The following is a 17,240-nucleotide window of genomic DNA, read 5'->3' as shown; positions in this document are numbered from 1 at the left end:
AAATTGAACTACACAAGAAAACAGGTGAGATGGTCTATTCAACACTGACCAGCAAAGCAATGATGGCTCATAGATTGCAAAATTCATTGAACAACACTACAACCCAATTGCAACTGGAGAAAGCCTCCTCACAAGCAAAAGATAACAGAATAAAATCACTGGAAGATTTAGTAATTGAGTTGGGTCATAACCCAAAAGATGTTAAGGCAGCAGAAAGCTTAATTAAGAAAAAGAATGAAGACATAGCTACACTTAGAAAACAATTGAAGTTTCCACCACTTATTCACCCTCAGACTGTTGAAGTGATAGAGAAGAAAAATGAAGAAGAACTTATGGACTTGGTCCTTAAGTTAAATGAGCAATTAAAGGAAATAGAGCAGGAATTGGAGAAAGCAGTGTAGTCAAGGCAGAGTGAGTTGACCACACAGCCTCAAACTGTAGTGCCAGTAGTCTCAATAGTAGTCCCTTCTACACTGGCAACTATTTTAGCACCAAACATTCCTTTGGCAACAACTACACCCATGGAAGCAATAGGTACATCACAGGCAGGTACACCAACACAGAGCACTGAGGACTTGATTAAGTCAATGGAAGAAATAAAACTCCAAGTGACAGAGCTGTAGAAAGTAAAAGAGAAATTCACTACCTTGGAGCAAAAATATGATATATCAAAGATCAATTATGCAAAAGAGATAAGGAAAAACAAAGGCATGGCCCAACAAATTAAAGCATTGGAGAAGGACCTGACATTTGACAGGCCTTTAATAGATATCAGGAGGATATTGTGGACCAATATCATTGATTCCATAAATGATATTTGGTCATCAATTCAAATTATTTTTGAGCAGATTGACTTAGTAAAGCTCGCTCTTAAAGAAATTGAGAAGACCAGAGAAGAAGTGGGAAAAAAACCTTAGGAAGCCATTAGATTAATCAATTTTCTGAATAGTAAAAATAGGCAATAGTTAGAACAATTAGACATTGAGGATAGGACTGCTACCATCCTCGAAATAAAGAAAGTGTTGACCAAAAGGAATCTGATGCAAGGCCTGGAATGTAGATGTCAAAACATGCAGCGAGATATAGATGAGTTCATGAAGAAATTTGACATCTTAAGGATAAAAGGACTCCCCAATCCTTTAGTCATCAATGATAAGCTAATGGTTCAAATTTATTACATTAATAAATTACATCAGCAGGCTGACAATTAGGCTAGTTCATCTTCAGCCAAGGCATTACCAACAGGAAAAGTGTTGTATGATGGTTTAGAGAACCTCTTTTTCATTGAACATGAAGTAAAGCACTTATTCCTTGTATAGCCCAATTTTGTAAAATATACAGAAGAAGATGAAATTTACAGGAAGCTGACAAAAACAAGAATACCAAAGGATGATTGGTGGTCCAACATGACTGACATCCTATAAATTACCATGGTAAACAGTGAGGTAAATAGAAATATTTACCACAGTAAATTTTGGTAAAAAGGATGAATACTAGTGAACAGGTAAAGAGTATCAGTTATAGGTGAAAGAGTATCAGTTAAAAAGATCAAATCAAATGTCCAGCACAGAGTTACTAAGACAACAACAAGATGCAGATTCGTAGAGCATGCCTCCAGCTCCTTCAACAAAAACAGGGACAGCAAAAATCATTTCATCATCTATCACTATATTCGAGACCATCTATCTCTATATTTGTGTAAATAGATATTTTATTTTCCTAGAATAAATCTCATTTAGTTATGAGATATTTTGATGTAAATTTTGTATAAATACTTCTTTATTCGAAGTATTAGAGGTGGATTCTACAACATTTCTATAGACATTTTCTTCTAGAATTGAAGTGCTATTGTACCAACATTTGTATGGCTTTCTAGATCAAGGAATAAAGCTAAGGCAGTTTACAGGATACTTGTGTCAAACAGAAATCAAATAAGTATTCTATATATTTTGTGTTTTATTGTTTCCCTTCTGGTTATTAATAATCACGTGTTTTCATGAAATCTGAATGATAAATGAAATAATGATATTTTAGAATTTGCTTTGTTGCAATCTGTTTTAAAAGGTTTATCTTTCTTAATGTTTTCTTCTACACTATCATGGTTAGGGAATTCTTAAATGCTCCCTTGCTTTCATAGTTTATCACAGTGACCCATTTAATAAAGAATGGTTAATTGCTCCTTGTTAATGAGTACCCTCTTTTCTGCATATTAAACCTGGTTAAAGGATTCTTCATTGCCCTTTCTCCCTATTTATTACCATTTCATCCATCCATTTGAGCTTGCCATTTGTCTTTTGTTTTACTTCCTTGCCCTGTGAGTTTTCCCTTTAGTAATTTGATCTAATCAAGTTGAGCCATCACTCGATTTTACTCCATAACCCAATGGCTTGAAGGTCTTGTTCTACCCATCTGTTACTAGAATTCCACCACCCAACCAAAATCCCCTACAAGCTTTCATAACTAGCCTAATATCCCATAAAACAAAGCTAAATCATAAAGAGAGAGCCCTCTCTGAGTACAAATTGGCTAGATTCTATACTTAAAAGATTAGTTTGTGGTTACCTCAGAGTGTCCTTCTTTTGATAACTTCTAAGGGAAAATCTGAGTGATAACATAGTTGTGACCATACTGGGGATGAACAATTCCTCTGTTGAAATAAACCTTTAAGAAACCAAAAAGTTTCATTCCAATCATCTTAAAGAATTCATAGAAGTTATTTTGATATCTTTTAAGAAAACTAAAACTAAAACCTGAAATCTGGCTTCAGAAAGAACTCGGTACACTAGGGCTAATCCTGACGCTAATCTACACCCAGTGTTTGAGAACCCCAATCTGATCCCCAGAATCATTAGAAGACAAGAAAGCTTTGTTAGCCCTCGACCCATATCCAAATCCCAATCCTGTCCTGTCGAGTGGCTTTACCTAGAAGACCTATCCCTTGATGAGTACTTTGAAGCCTCTTTGTTTCAGACTTCATCTAACTCTGAATTAATAGACCTAGTCCAAGACCCAGAGTTCATCAGAGAACTTGAAATCCAAAGAGCTAATTTGTCAATTGATTGATATTTGCAAAACTCACCTCAATCTGATCTTACCACTGAAGAAATCTCTAATCCTTCTATAGTTACTTATTTTTCCGCTAGCTCATCATCATTCCCTCATCTCTCTCAACCTCAAACCACTCCACAGTTGACTATAACCCCTAGTTCTCCATCCACAACTCAAACATCCACTGTTACCCCAACTCCAGCCTTTGTTTCACCACTACCAACAGCAATGGCCAACAGATATGCTCCCTTAGTACTACCAGCCAATTTAGGTGCCATGCCCCAGGACTACCAAAGTAAGATTACTACTTTTGATGGCACTCAAACCTATACAGCCTAGCAACACACCAAGAATATGACTGATTATTTTCAAATTTATGAAATAGATACTGCTAATGTGAAAATGAGAATATTTGTTGTCGAGGGACGTTAGAACCTGGTTCAGAGCCTTAACACCCAATAGTATAGATAGCCTAAGAACTCTCTACCAACAATTCTTGAACAGGTGGGAGAAAAGGAAAGACCCCCTTCAGAATTTATTTGAATACGAGAACCTAAGAAGAGGACCCCATGAAACTGTCCAAGACTATTGCACTAGATTTAACAGTGTGTATAGTTCCATTCCACTAGATCTTAGGCCTCCACCTGGTTTAGCCTTAATCAAATTCCCTAATGGATTTGATTCTGATATGGCTTTCGAGTTGAGAAAATGAAACCCCCCTACTTTGGAAGATACGAAAAGCATAGCAGTTAGTGTTGAAGCCAACCTACTATCCAAAAGTTCCAAGGCCAAGAGTGAAAGGAGAATACCATTAAACGAAGAAAGCTTGCCCTTCGAACAAAAGATAGATGCCATAATTAAAGGAATGGATAGACTAGGAGACAGAGTGGAGATAATTGAAAGGAAATCTTCTTGGGATAGCCAGCAAGTTAATGCAGGGAGAAATCCTAATTTCAGAAAAAATCAAAACCACAACACTGGAAAGAACGGTCTTGACCAAAACATTAGACCCCCTTTCCGGGAGAACTATGCAGAAGCTTCTCACTCTGAAGGCCTAGAAGAAGATACGAAAATCAATTTGATGGGGCTTGATGATGAAGGAGAAGTTTTCTTATCCCAAGATGATCAAGAGGCCCACATACTTAAACAGTTCCAAACCTAATTAGGAGAATCCTTCAACTTTAGACAGGGATGTGACTCAGCAATTTTCGAGGTGCACAAACATTATAACTTGAGGAGTAGAAGAAGTATTGATAACCCCGAAAAAAACCAGAAAACAACTCCTAATCAACCCAAAAAAGGTAAAACATAACCAATGACAAAAACGCTTCAGATCCTTTCAAGAACTAATCAAAACCCTTCCAGCCCCACCATAGAAGATGTGTCTGATAACCAGCCCAACAATAAACAACCTTCCACTTCAATTCCCTCCAAGGAAATAGTGGAAGAAACTCAAAAGATTGATCTAGGAGAATCAGCAAATCATAACCCTCATCCTGAAAAGGGAAAAGACATAGAAAACACAGAAAACAAAGAAAACACTGCTGCTCGAAATCCAAAAGCTCAAATGGAAAAACCCTTTAATCTGGAAACAGAAGTAGGCAAGCTAAAAAAATTTGTCCCATTATCTGAATTAGCCAAACATGATGTCTACCGAACTCAAATCAATAGATCACTAAAAATTATTGGAACTGAAGACTCAGTTAATCTTTATGATGATCAACCTGAGTTAATCTTTGGCCCAGAAGTGAATGGGAAACCATTGGAAGGAGGAATTCCTTTGTTCTATGTTGGCCTAAACATACATGATAAGATTCTTCACAATGCCATGTTTGACTCTGGTGCATCTCATAATCTCATGCCCAAGTCTGTCATGGAAAATCTAGACCTAGACATCACTAGACCATACAAAGATTTGTTTTCTTTTGACTCCAGTCAAGTGAGATGTTTAGGATTGATAAAAGACTTGTGTGTTTCATTGGTTCAATACCCTGCAAAAACAATTTTAATGGACATAGTGGTAGCAGATATACCACCCAAATATGGCATGCTATTGTCCAGATCCTGGGGTGCTAAGCTTCAAGGGTCTCTTCAACTAGATATGTCATATGCCACTATATCGGTTTTTGGACAACCCAAGAAACTATACAGAGAAACATTGATGAAATATGTAGTAAGTAGTCAGGAAAAACCCCAAAATTTCCCCATCTACTTAGTACACTCTGATATGGATTCTTTCATTCTTTACAATGCAGAAGCCAGTCCTTCAAATACTTTAGATGTTTTAGCAAAAGAACCAAAAGAAATTGAAAAAGAAAAATCAACTATTCATATTTAGGAAATATCAAATAACAAAGAAAAATCAAATCACAATGAAAACCCAAATGCCATGGTTAAACAAGTTCCTACTACCCTAGATACAAATTATAAACACGAAATCCTTTAGCATTTAGAGTTTGATGGCTCAGTAAATAAACTAGGAGAGGGGCAGGAGTTTGGGTGTACAATTTAGAAAATGATCATGCTGAAGGCCATGCCTACAGATTGAATTTTAGATGCACCAATAATATGGCAGAATATGAGGCTCTCTTGTTAGGTCTTAAACTTGTTAAAAGATTAGGAGCTATAAGGGTGTTTGTCATGGGAGATTCAAAACTAATAACTAAACAAATTAAAGGAACTTACTCAACCAAGGATCCTAGACTAGGATATTATAGAGGAATAGTCATAGAAATCCTCAACACTTTTTTGGAAACCCAGCTTGAAACTATTCCTAGAAAACACAACATGCAAGCCCATAGTCTGGCCATGTTTGCCAGCACCTGCAAATTAATTTTTCAACCTAATCATTAGTATACTGCTGAGATTAGGCACAGACCAGCCATCCCTGATAATCTTAAGAACTGGCAGGTTTTTGATAGTGATAAGCAGATCAATAATTTTTTAACTTTAGATAAAGAGTTTTCTAACATTAACATGGATGTTGATACAGTTACTAGTTCTAATCAAATAAATGAGGCAGAAAATAACACTTCAGAAGAGGATTCAATAAATATGCTTCACCCTACCAAAATCACACAAGAAGAAATTCAAAACCCAAAACAAATGGACCTAGATGAAATAATTGAAGAAGACACAGAGGTTATCAACCTAAAGGACAATCATTTATCCAAAGGATTGACTCCTCTAGAAGATTTGTTTGACTCTAATGAAATTCCAAAGAGACCAAAAATGAAGCCTTTAAAAGCAAACATCGAAGAGTATAACCTAGAAACACAGGATAATCCCAAATTGATAAAATTGTCAAAATCTTATCTCCTGATCAAAAGCTAAAGTATGTTGAACTTATGAGGGAATTCCAAGATGTTTTTGCCTAAAGTTACAAAGATTTGAAGTCCTATGACACCTCTATCATTTAGCATACCATCCCTTTGAAATAAAATCAAAATCCCTTTAAAAAAAACTTAGAAGAATTAACCTTGTGTTATTACCATCATTTGAGAAAGAAATCAAACACATTTACGAAGCAGGAATTATTGCCCCTATTAGATTTTCAGAATGGGTGTCTAACCTGGTACCTACTAGGAAGAAAACAAGGGAAATAAGGTTATGTGTTGACCTGAGAAATGTAAATAAGGTCTCTCTTAAAGATAACTATCCTTTACCCAAAATGGATCATATTTGCAAAGGGTAGTAGGTTCTTCTAGAATTTCACTGTTAGATGGGTTTTCAGGTTATAACCAAATCTTGGTTCATCCTGATGACCAAGAGAAAACTGCATTTACAACACCATGGGGTACTTTCATGTACATTAAAATGCCATTTGGACTAAAAAATGCAGGAGCAACCTTCCAAAGAGCAATGGACATTTCCTTTGCCAAAGAAATTCATGATTTTCTTGTTATATATCTTGATGATCTAACTGTTTTTTCAAAATTAGATCAACAACACTTGGAGCATCTCAAGTAAGTTTTTCTAAAGTGCAGAAAGTATGGCATTTCTTTGAATCCAAAGAAGTCTTTGTTCGGTTTGGAAGAAGGAAAGCTATTAGGTCACATCATTTCCAAGGATGGCATTCGAATTGACCCTTCCAGGATTGAAGCTATTTTACAGATACCCCATCCAAGAAACATTAAAGAGCTTCAAGCTTTCCTAGGAAAAATCAATTTTTTGAGAAGATTCATCTCTATCTTAGCTGAACTCGTAAGATCATTAAATAACATGCTAAAAAAGGATTCAAGCATCAAATGGATAGTAGAGGCTAAGCAATCGTTTGAAGAAATCAAAATGGCCTTAACTAGAACACCAGTCCTTATGAGCCCACAACTTGATAGAGACTTCATCATTTTTTATTTTGCATCAGAACACACCATAGATGCAGTTTTACTACAAAAGGATGATCAAGGATGTGAAAAACCAATAGTCTTTTTTAGTAAAGCTCTCATAGATGCATCATTAAAATACAAAATAATGGAGAAACAAGCTTTTGCATTGGTAAAAGCTCTTAAAGATTTCAGAGTCTATATATTGTATTCCCATGTAATAGCTTATGTTCCTAACGCAGTAGTCAAAGACATCCTAACTCAGGATGGAGTTGATGGCAAAAGAGGAAAATGGATAGCTACTATCTTAGAGTATGATATAGAGATAAAACCTACAAAGCTAATTAAAGGTCAGGGATTGGCTAAACTCATGACAGAAACTAATTGTCAAGCCCTAGACATAAATCTCATTGCAGAGCTAGATAACGAACAGGAGATGGCGACTCCACAAATCAGCTAGGCCTTTTCAGATTCACCTTGGTATGCTGATATAATTTATGTGTTACAAAACCTGTAGGCTCCTCCAGGGTTATCCAAAACCAAGAATAGGTTTTTGAAAATGAAAGCTTCAAAATTTTGCATCTTATATAATACTCTATTTTGGAAAAATCATGAAGGAATTTTGTTAAATTGTTTATTAAAAGAAGAAGCTAACAAGGCTCTCCAAGAATTTCATGTAGGGGATTGTGGTGGACATCTCTATTGGAAGTCAACTATTGAGAAAATCCTAAGGGCATGATTCTATTGACCAGCCTTGTTTGCAAAGGTGTAGAAATTTGTAACTTCTTGCCATAAATTTCAAATCTTTGAAGGCAAAAGAAAATTGTTACCTTTACCCTTGAAACCTATTTCCACCGAGAAACCTTTTCAACAATGGGGTCTTGTACTCATTGGAGAAATTCATCCACCCTCTTATGGTGAACACAAATGGATACTTACTGCAACTGAGTACTTTACTAAATGGATAGAAGTCATTCCCTCTAGACAAGCCAATGACACTATTATCATAGGTTTCCTAGAAGCCAATATTCTATCCAAATTTGGTTGTCCCACTAAAATCATTATTGATAATGTTGCAGCCTTCAAGTCAAAGAAAATGATTGCCTTCTGCCACAAATATCACATAACACTTGGTCATTCCACAGCTTACTATCCTCAAGGGAATGGACTTGCAGAATCTTCTAATAAAAGTCTCATCAATATTATCAAAAAAATGTTAGAAGAAAATAAGAAAACTTGGAATAAGAAGTTGACCGATGCTTTGTAGGCAGATAGGATTACTACTAAGAAGTCCATTGGAACCCGTCCCTATGAGTTAGTATATGGAATGGAGGAAGGTCTTTAGGGGTTCCTATCATGAAACTTCTTCAAGAAGCTCAAGTGGAACCAAATGATATACAAAGAAGAATTAACCAGACCATTCATTTACAGCAGACCAGGGAGGAAGTGTACCAAAGATCCCAAGTATTGCAGGAGAAACTCAAGAAGATATTTGATAGAAGGACCAAAGCAGAAGACTTCTATCTAGGAGATAAAGTGTTGAGATGGGATTCAAGAAGAGAGGACAAAGGAAAACATGGGAAGTTTGACTTCCTGTGGAAAGGACCATATATCATATATGCTTTCAGAGGAAACAATGCATATTTTCTTAAAGAGTTAGATGGTACAGAAGTGGAAGGAGGACCAGTCAATGGTTGGATGTTGAAGCATTACTTTGATCCTAGCTACTAATATTACCATGTTCCTAACTGTACATACTATATCCTTTGTAATGTTCAGTGTTGATTGGATGGTAAGATTGTGAAGTTGAAGCCCGAAGAGAAGGCCCTAAGCTTCAGAAATATTACTGTCATACATACAAATAAAGCATTAGGCAAAAGGAAGATTGTAGAGCACAGTCAAAGTCATCCAGAGGCCACTGACCTATTGTTCTTGACTTTCCACTAGGGAAATCCATCCCCAAGTGGAGCCACTGTTATGCCCCTATACCAATAGGTGTCATATATCAAGATTGACTTGGTCTAGTTCTGAAATATGTTCATACCATTACTTGTTTCCAACATTTTCCATATGTGTAAAAAATAAAAATAAAATTAAAAATGTCAAGAGGGTATACCCTAAAAAGAAAAATCAAAGGGTGAAAAGAATAAAGAAAACGTCAAAAAAATGAAAGAAAATGAACCCCAACAAAACGAAAATACCATGAAAGTGTGCAAGTCTAAATACCACTACTATTTAAATTATGCATAATAAATATTGTGTGCAACTTGTTACCTATGCCACAATCCATGGTTACCAAATAGCTTAATCTTGGTTATTACATGTTTTTAATTTCATGTTTTAGATATAGAGAATAAAGATCTGACCAAACAGTTTAATCTTGGCAGATAAGTAGATAGCTAGAGTGAATAAAAGGAGCTCAACAGTTTAATCTGAGTCCTTGGATGTAATAAGTTTAGATTTAGATAGATATTACTATGTAAAAGAAAAGAAAGTTTGAAAAGGGTTTTCCAGTCTAAGTGCACCCTAATAAAGAATTGAAAATGGTAGGATAAAGTAGGTAGGGTAAGTAGATGATGGTTGCAGAATAAATGTGTGGTGAATGATTAAGTTTAATGCTTAAATCTTTTTCTTTCATCACTTGGACAAAGCACAACTCACATTGGAGACAGCACATCAAGGAAACAAAGTCAAATTAATTAACTCCTTTACTCCATTTTTCCCTAAAAATTCACTAATTTCCCCTAAGTGCTAAAGATAACGAAATAAGTTAGAGGGGCCGAGAGCATTTCTCTGACTTTTGGAGGGACCAGACCCTCGGCCCAATAATTTGAAATACCTAAAGTACTTAAATCCCCTTCATCAATAATTACCCCTCCATAAAGTCACTCATTCCCTTTATAAAGCTTTTCCTAAGTGAAATCCTATTTTACTTAGGGAAATTAAAACATTCTCCATATAAACCCTCATATTCACTTAGCCTAAGTCTTAAATGTGTATGATGAAAATGCTTTCAGAAACATTTTAACTTAGCACACATACATATCTTCCAAAGCCATATTAACCGCTAATTAATATTATTAACTAAATCCCAAAAAAGAAACACCCGTTACCCGTATTATTATTAAAAAACCAATAAATATGTATCCCACCCCATGGTTGAAAAATAACCTTAATAACACTGATAATTGGGATTAATTAGTCAATCCGTGACTAATTAAGAAACCCGAATCCCGCCACGCTAATAAAAGGATTAATTAATCCTCACGATTAATTAATAACTCTAACCAATCACATCGCCCCTGATGTAATTAAAATCTTTTAATTAAGTCGGGCCACCGCCATTAAATGCCAATCACTTCCCAATCCTCGATCACCATCCGATCACATCTCTTAGATCCGATGTCCATCACTCATATCGCATGGGCCTTTTGGTCAGACGTTATACGCACAATATGAGCGGTTTCCTCAAATAGTGTTGATGATAAGTGTCAACCGACTAGTGGAATCGCACGGCCCTCCTTCCATACTACCCACCTCCCATAGGCAGTGCGATGAAACCCACTTACCCCTTCCCACAAACGATGAAAAACGTCAAATCGCCCTCGCTGACGTAACCTGTCCATGTCACAAACCCACCAAAAAATTGACTTTGCATAAAAAACAAAATATAATCCATTTTGTCCCTTTATACTGAACAACCCATGCATGCAGTCGGTACGTAGAAATCAGCCAGCTCATACCCAAACCATAAACTACCCTGAAAGTTGCTACCCAATGTTGCTCCAATCCACTATATGTTTCCAGTCAATGAGTTCACCATTACAAGTTGCTCAATAACAGGTATTTACTAGTTTTCTTCCAGAAACCCTGTTAAATACTAAAATTCCTCTGTAATTATGTTGAAACCCAAAATTCCGATGTAATTTAGTTGCAAGGCTTAAAATCAAAGATTCCCATGACATGTGGTTCACCTATTTTCACTCAGAAAAGCCCCTTTTTCATTTTTGAATCCACAAGAACCAGAAATGGGAACCCCCGTGGCCCTCAATGTAGCTCCAGTGAATGCTCCCCATAAAGACTTGGATTACCTTCCCTTAGCAGATAAAGACTTCCAAATAAATGACCTTGAACATGATAAATGCCCCCTAAAAGTATATTGTCAATGTCGATACAATTACATGAACAATTCGGATACCATAGGACTTTGGGAATCAAATCTCCCAAGGTACCTTTTCCCTTCTGTGGACATTTTCCTGGACATTATCCACCAATGTCAGGCCAATTATAACCCTAACCTCAAAGATGTAATGTTCCCCAATCAGTCAGTCCTATTTACCATTACTGTTGATTCAATTAATGAAATGTTATAGCTTCAGCCCGGCCAGAACCTCACCCCCATTTCCATTGGAGAATTACTAGAAAAATCCACCAAAATGTCTAGTTCTAAACTCAGCCGTATTTTCCATACTTTCATGGATAAGGATCATATACCAAAAAATACCCCTCCCTGCCCAACATGTTTCTTGACTAATATAGGCAAAGATATTGTTAATATGGTTGCAACCATTATGGGTTTCAATACTAGTGAGTTTGTTGATGAATTGACCCTAGTTCTCATGTCTATCTTCACCCATGGATAGCCTCCTACTGTCAAATATGACTATGCTTCATCCATTGCTGAAAAAATCCATGACGAGTTCATGAGGCTAGAAAATGAGAGAGTGTTTAAGTATTCTACAGTCATATACCATCTCTTCCTTTACTATCAATCTGACAAGGTCCCTTTCTTTGTGCATAAGCTTGATACAAAAGGTAGCCCTAGGTTAGTCATTTTCTAGACCTCTACTTTTTACTACTCATCCTCTTCTCCCTATTCATACATAGAATTCATTGATCAGTGTGTCCATCCTATAACTACCATGCTAACAGGAAGTTATCCTCCCAGAATCAGTGATGATATTAAAAGAATCATTCAGTTGTCAAAACAGTATAGGATAGGTGACTGGTACTTATACCAAAATCATACTGAGATTAGAGTCTATGGGTGTGAATTGCCTCCCTAAAAATTACCCAAGTATGTCCCCATGAGATTATTTTCCCTCGAGTACTACAGGCAACTAATCAACTCTGATCAAATCCATTTCATGAAAGAAAAGAAGAAAACCCATCTAAGGATCAAAGACCACTTAGGCCCATTTGTGTGCTGATAAAAATGGCTAAAACAACACAATTACAGAAACTCAATCATATATTATGCACAAATGGTGTATGTGCAAAGACACTCACACATAGATTTACATTAAGATTACTCTATTAAATAGAGTTTCTGAGATCCAACTTATTCCTAAATTAGATAGAGAGGTTGAGAGAATTTCTCAACCATCACAAACCAACTTCTTAAATATGGAATGTAAGCATTAACTCCAACATCCCCCCTTAATGATTACATTACATGAAAATAACAAAATAATCAAGCTTATCAGTAGATGCTCCATCAAGTTGCCTCATAACACTCGGAAAGGTGTAGTTGGCAAGTTGGATTCCCGAGTTCCCTTCCTCAACTCCCGAATCAAGGACCTCCTGAAGTCAATTACTGGACAGCATCCCAACCTGTCGCATAACCTCATTAGGAAACCACTTCCATGTCTACCACTAATGAGGTATCCTTCCCTAGATCCGCAACTGCCATACTATCTGGACAACCATCCATATTGAGCCTTACTACTACTTGATCTTTAAGTACTGGCATCAGACACATAGTTGAACTGCTGGTTATTTTTAAAAGAGTTTAATAGGTTCACTCTCTTCATCATCAGAATTCATCATTTGATTTACAAATAATTTATAATACTATTATTTAACAAGCCAATAAGATCTTTCAATTTTCATCATACTTCATTGAATCATTTTTACGAATCATTTTTACCACGTGGAGATTATGTAGCTCAGCGGAAACTGTTTCTACGGTTTGATCCCGGCCAGTTACGAAAACCTGATCCCCGCCTGTGTCTTTGGCATAGATTCCATTTTGGAGAAGGGAGCAAGGTCAACGGCCTGGCCAGCGCCCGACAAGAATTTTCGAGCTTCGATGCTTGCAATTACACGATTAACAGACAAAAGTCGATTTCTTGAATTTCTGAATAGCGGAAATTGCAACGACTTGCAACTAGAAATGTTTAAGATTTGCTCGAAAATTGAAATCCTCTGGTTGATCAAACCCTATCTATTTACTTCACCAGACAGCCAGAAATGCTCAAATGTCCTCAGAAATTAATCTCCCGGATGGATCAATCCATGCACCTTTAATTAACTACAGACAACCCAGAAAAGACGGTCCAGCTCCACGCAGTTAACGCAGCAGCGAGTATTCAAGCAGTTGCTCCTCAGGTAGGCAGCGCTCCTCAGATGGACAACACAGGTTCAGATCTAGCTCTGATACCATGATAAAAATGGCTAAAACAACACAATTACAGAAACTCAATCATATATTATGCACAAATGGTGTATGTGCAAAGACACTCACACACAGATTTACATTCAGATTACTCTATTAAATAGAGTTTCTGAGATCCAACTTATTCCCAAATTAGATAGAGAGGTTGAGAGAATTTCTCAACCATCACAAACCAACTTCTTAAATATGGAATGTAAGCATTAACTCCAACATGTGCAACAATAGAAAAGCAGTGCAAGAAGCAGAAGAAATCATAGAGAGGAAGGTGCATTTAAAGAAGATCTTTTCTTGGACATATGATCCTCACAATTTCATTTATGATAGAAGGATAAAACACAATTTATCACCCTACATCCACCACAGCATCCCTGAAATAGAACAATATGCTATTAAGAATGAATGGAGGGAAGGGACATTGGTAGAACAAGATAGTGACAAATTTGAAGTTGAAAATGTGATGAAAGATTTGCAGAAGAGACTTGACCTAGATTCCTTTGTACAAGTGCATGCATAGTCTTCCCAAAGGCTAGTTCAGGAAATCAATGATCCCACAGTCGAGCCTTCACTGAGGAAAACTCAGGGAACAAGTACATCTACATCAGAACAATCATCTACAATAGAATAGCTAGAGAAATCAAAGCAACAACCTAAAATATCTGTAGAGTTAGATCCACCACAGCCACACCCAGCTCAGACTAATATGGGAAATCCTCCAGTGCTACAGACTCCTCTAAATGAGGAAAGGAATCTAAAGAGAGACAGGGAAGCAGCTACCCCTCCAAGCATACCCACAAATCGACCCTTTGCTAAGAGGCAAAGGATGAATCCATATTCAGAGGAGGAATTCATTGGAGAAACTATAGAGAGCATGAGAAAGGAAGGGACAGATAGCTTTCAAACATTCCCAACAGGTGGGACACCTTCAAGTTCACAAGGGAAAGAACTGGAAAGGAAACAGTGCACATAAGTTTCATCTCTCGGGTCTTCTTCTGAGAAAATTATAGATATAAAGGGTAAAGAAGTCAAGACAATGAATGAGCAACTGAAGGCCCAAGCCTATGCTCAATACTTAAAGATGGCCCCTACAAACTAGACCAGATTGATGTCAGACTTTGACATCAAAGAAGACAAAACGCAAATGAGTTTCCTGAAGCCCACAGTGCTGCAGCCAAAATCCTTGGCAGATTATCTCAAAACTTACTTTGAAGTCATGGCTACAGACATCCACCCTATTGACCAGATTGAACTACACAAGCAAACAGGTGAGATGGTCTATTCAACACTGACCAACAAAGAAATGATGCCTCATAGATTGCAAAATTCACTGAACAACACTACAGCTCAATTGCAACTGGAGAAAGCCTCCTCACAAGCAAAAGATAACATAATAAAATCACTGGAAGATTTAGTAATTGAGTTGGGTCGTAACCCAAAAGATGTTAAGGCAGTAGAAAACTTAATTAAGAAAAAGAATGAAGACATAGTTGCACTTAGAAAACAGTTGAAGCTGCCACCACTTATTCACCCTTAGACCGTTGAAGTGATAGAGAAGAAAAAATGAAGAAGAACTTATGGACTGGTCCTTAAGTTAAATGAGCAATTAAAGGAAACAGAGCAGGAATTGGAGAAATCAGTGCAGTCAAGGTAGAGTGAGTTGACAACACAGCCTCAAACTATAGTGCCACTAGTCTCAATAGCAGTCCCTTTTACACTGGAAACTATTTTAGCACCAAAAATTCCTTTGGCAACAGCTGCACTCACAGAAGCAACAGGTACATCACAAGCAGGTACACCAACACAGAGCACAGAGGACTTGATTAATTCAATAGAAGAAATGAAACTCCAAGTGACAAAGCTGCAGAAAGTAAAAGAGAAATTCACTACCTTGGAGCAAAAATATGATATATCAAATATCAATTATGCAGAAGAGATAAGGAAAAACAAAGGCATGGCCCAACAAATTAAAGCATTGGAGAAGGACTTGACATTTGACAGGCCTTTAACAGAGATCAGGAGGATATTGTGGACCAATATCATTGATTCCATAAATGATATTTGGTCATAAATTCAAATTATTTTTGAACAGATTGATTTAGTAAATCTTGCTCTTAAAGAAATTGAGAAGACCAGAGAAGAACTGGGCATGAAATCTGAGGAAGCCATAAGATTAATCAATTTTCTGAACAGTAAAAACAGGCAACAATTAGAACAATTAGACATTAAGGATAGCACTACTACCATCCTTGAAATAAAGAAAGTGTTGACCAAAAGGAATCTGATGCAAGGCTTGGAACGTAGATGTCAAAGCATGCAACAAGATATAGATGAGTTCATGAAGAAATTTGACATCTTAAGGATGAAAGGACTCCCCAGTCCTTTAGTCATCAATGATAAGCTAATGGTTCAGATTGATTACATTAATAAATTACATCAGCAGGCTGACAGTCAGGCTAGTTCATCTTCAGCCAAGGCATTACCAACAGGAAAAGTGTTGTACGATGGTTTAGAGAACCTCTTTTTCATTGAACATGAAGTAAAGCACTTATTCCCTATACAACCCAATTTTGTAAAATATAGAGAAGCAGATGAAATTTATAGGAAGCTGTAAAAAACAAGAATACCAAAGGATGATTGGTGGTCCAACATGACTAACATCCTATAAATTTCCATGGTAAATAGTGAGGTAAATAGAAATATTTACCATAGTAAATTTTGGTAAAAAGGATGGACACTGGTGAACAGGTAAAGAGTATCAGTTATAGGTGAAAGAGTATCAGTTAAAAAGATCAAATCAGATGTCTAGCATAGAGGTACTAAGACAACAGCAAGATGCAGATTCGTAGAGCATGCCTCCAGCTCCTTCTACAAAAACAGGGACAGTAAACATCAATTCATTATCTGTCACTATATTCGAGACCATCTGTCTCTATATTTGTGTAAATAGATATTTTATTTTCTTAGAATAAATCTCATTTAGTTATGAGATATTTTGATGTAAATTTTGTATAAATACTTCTTTATTCGAAGTATTAGAGGTGGATTCTACAACATTTCTATAGACATTTTCTTCTAGAATTGAAGTGCTATTGTACCAACATTTGTATGGCTTGCTGGATCAAGGAATAAAGCTAAGGCAATTTCCAGGATACTTGTGTCAAACAGAAATAAAATAAGTATTCTATCTCTTTTTTTTTTTATTGTTTCCCTTATGGTTATTAATAATCACATGTGTTTTCATGAAATCTGAATGATAAACAAAATAATGATATTTCAGAATTTGCTTTGCTACAATCTGTTTTAAAAGGTTTATCTTTCTTAATGTTTTCTTCTAGACTATCATAGTTAGGGAATTCTTAAATGCTCCCTTGCTTTCATAGTTTATCACAGTGACCCATTTAACAAAGAATACTTAA

This window comes from Pinus tabuliformis, chromosome J, assembly GCF_031772625.1.
Source record: "Pinus tabuliformis cultivar Carrire ecotype Pingquan chromosome J, CPIR1, whole genome shotgun sequence".
NCBI lineage: Eukaryota > Viridiplantae > Streptophyta > Pinopsida > Pinales > Pinaceae > Pinus > Pinus tabuliformis.
The sequence above is the reverse complement of the archived record's forward strand: the minus strand, read 5'-3'. Positions refer to the sequence as shown.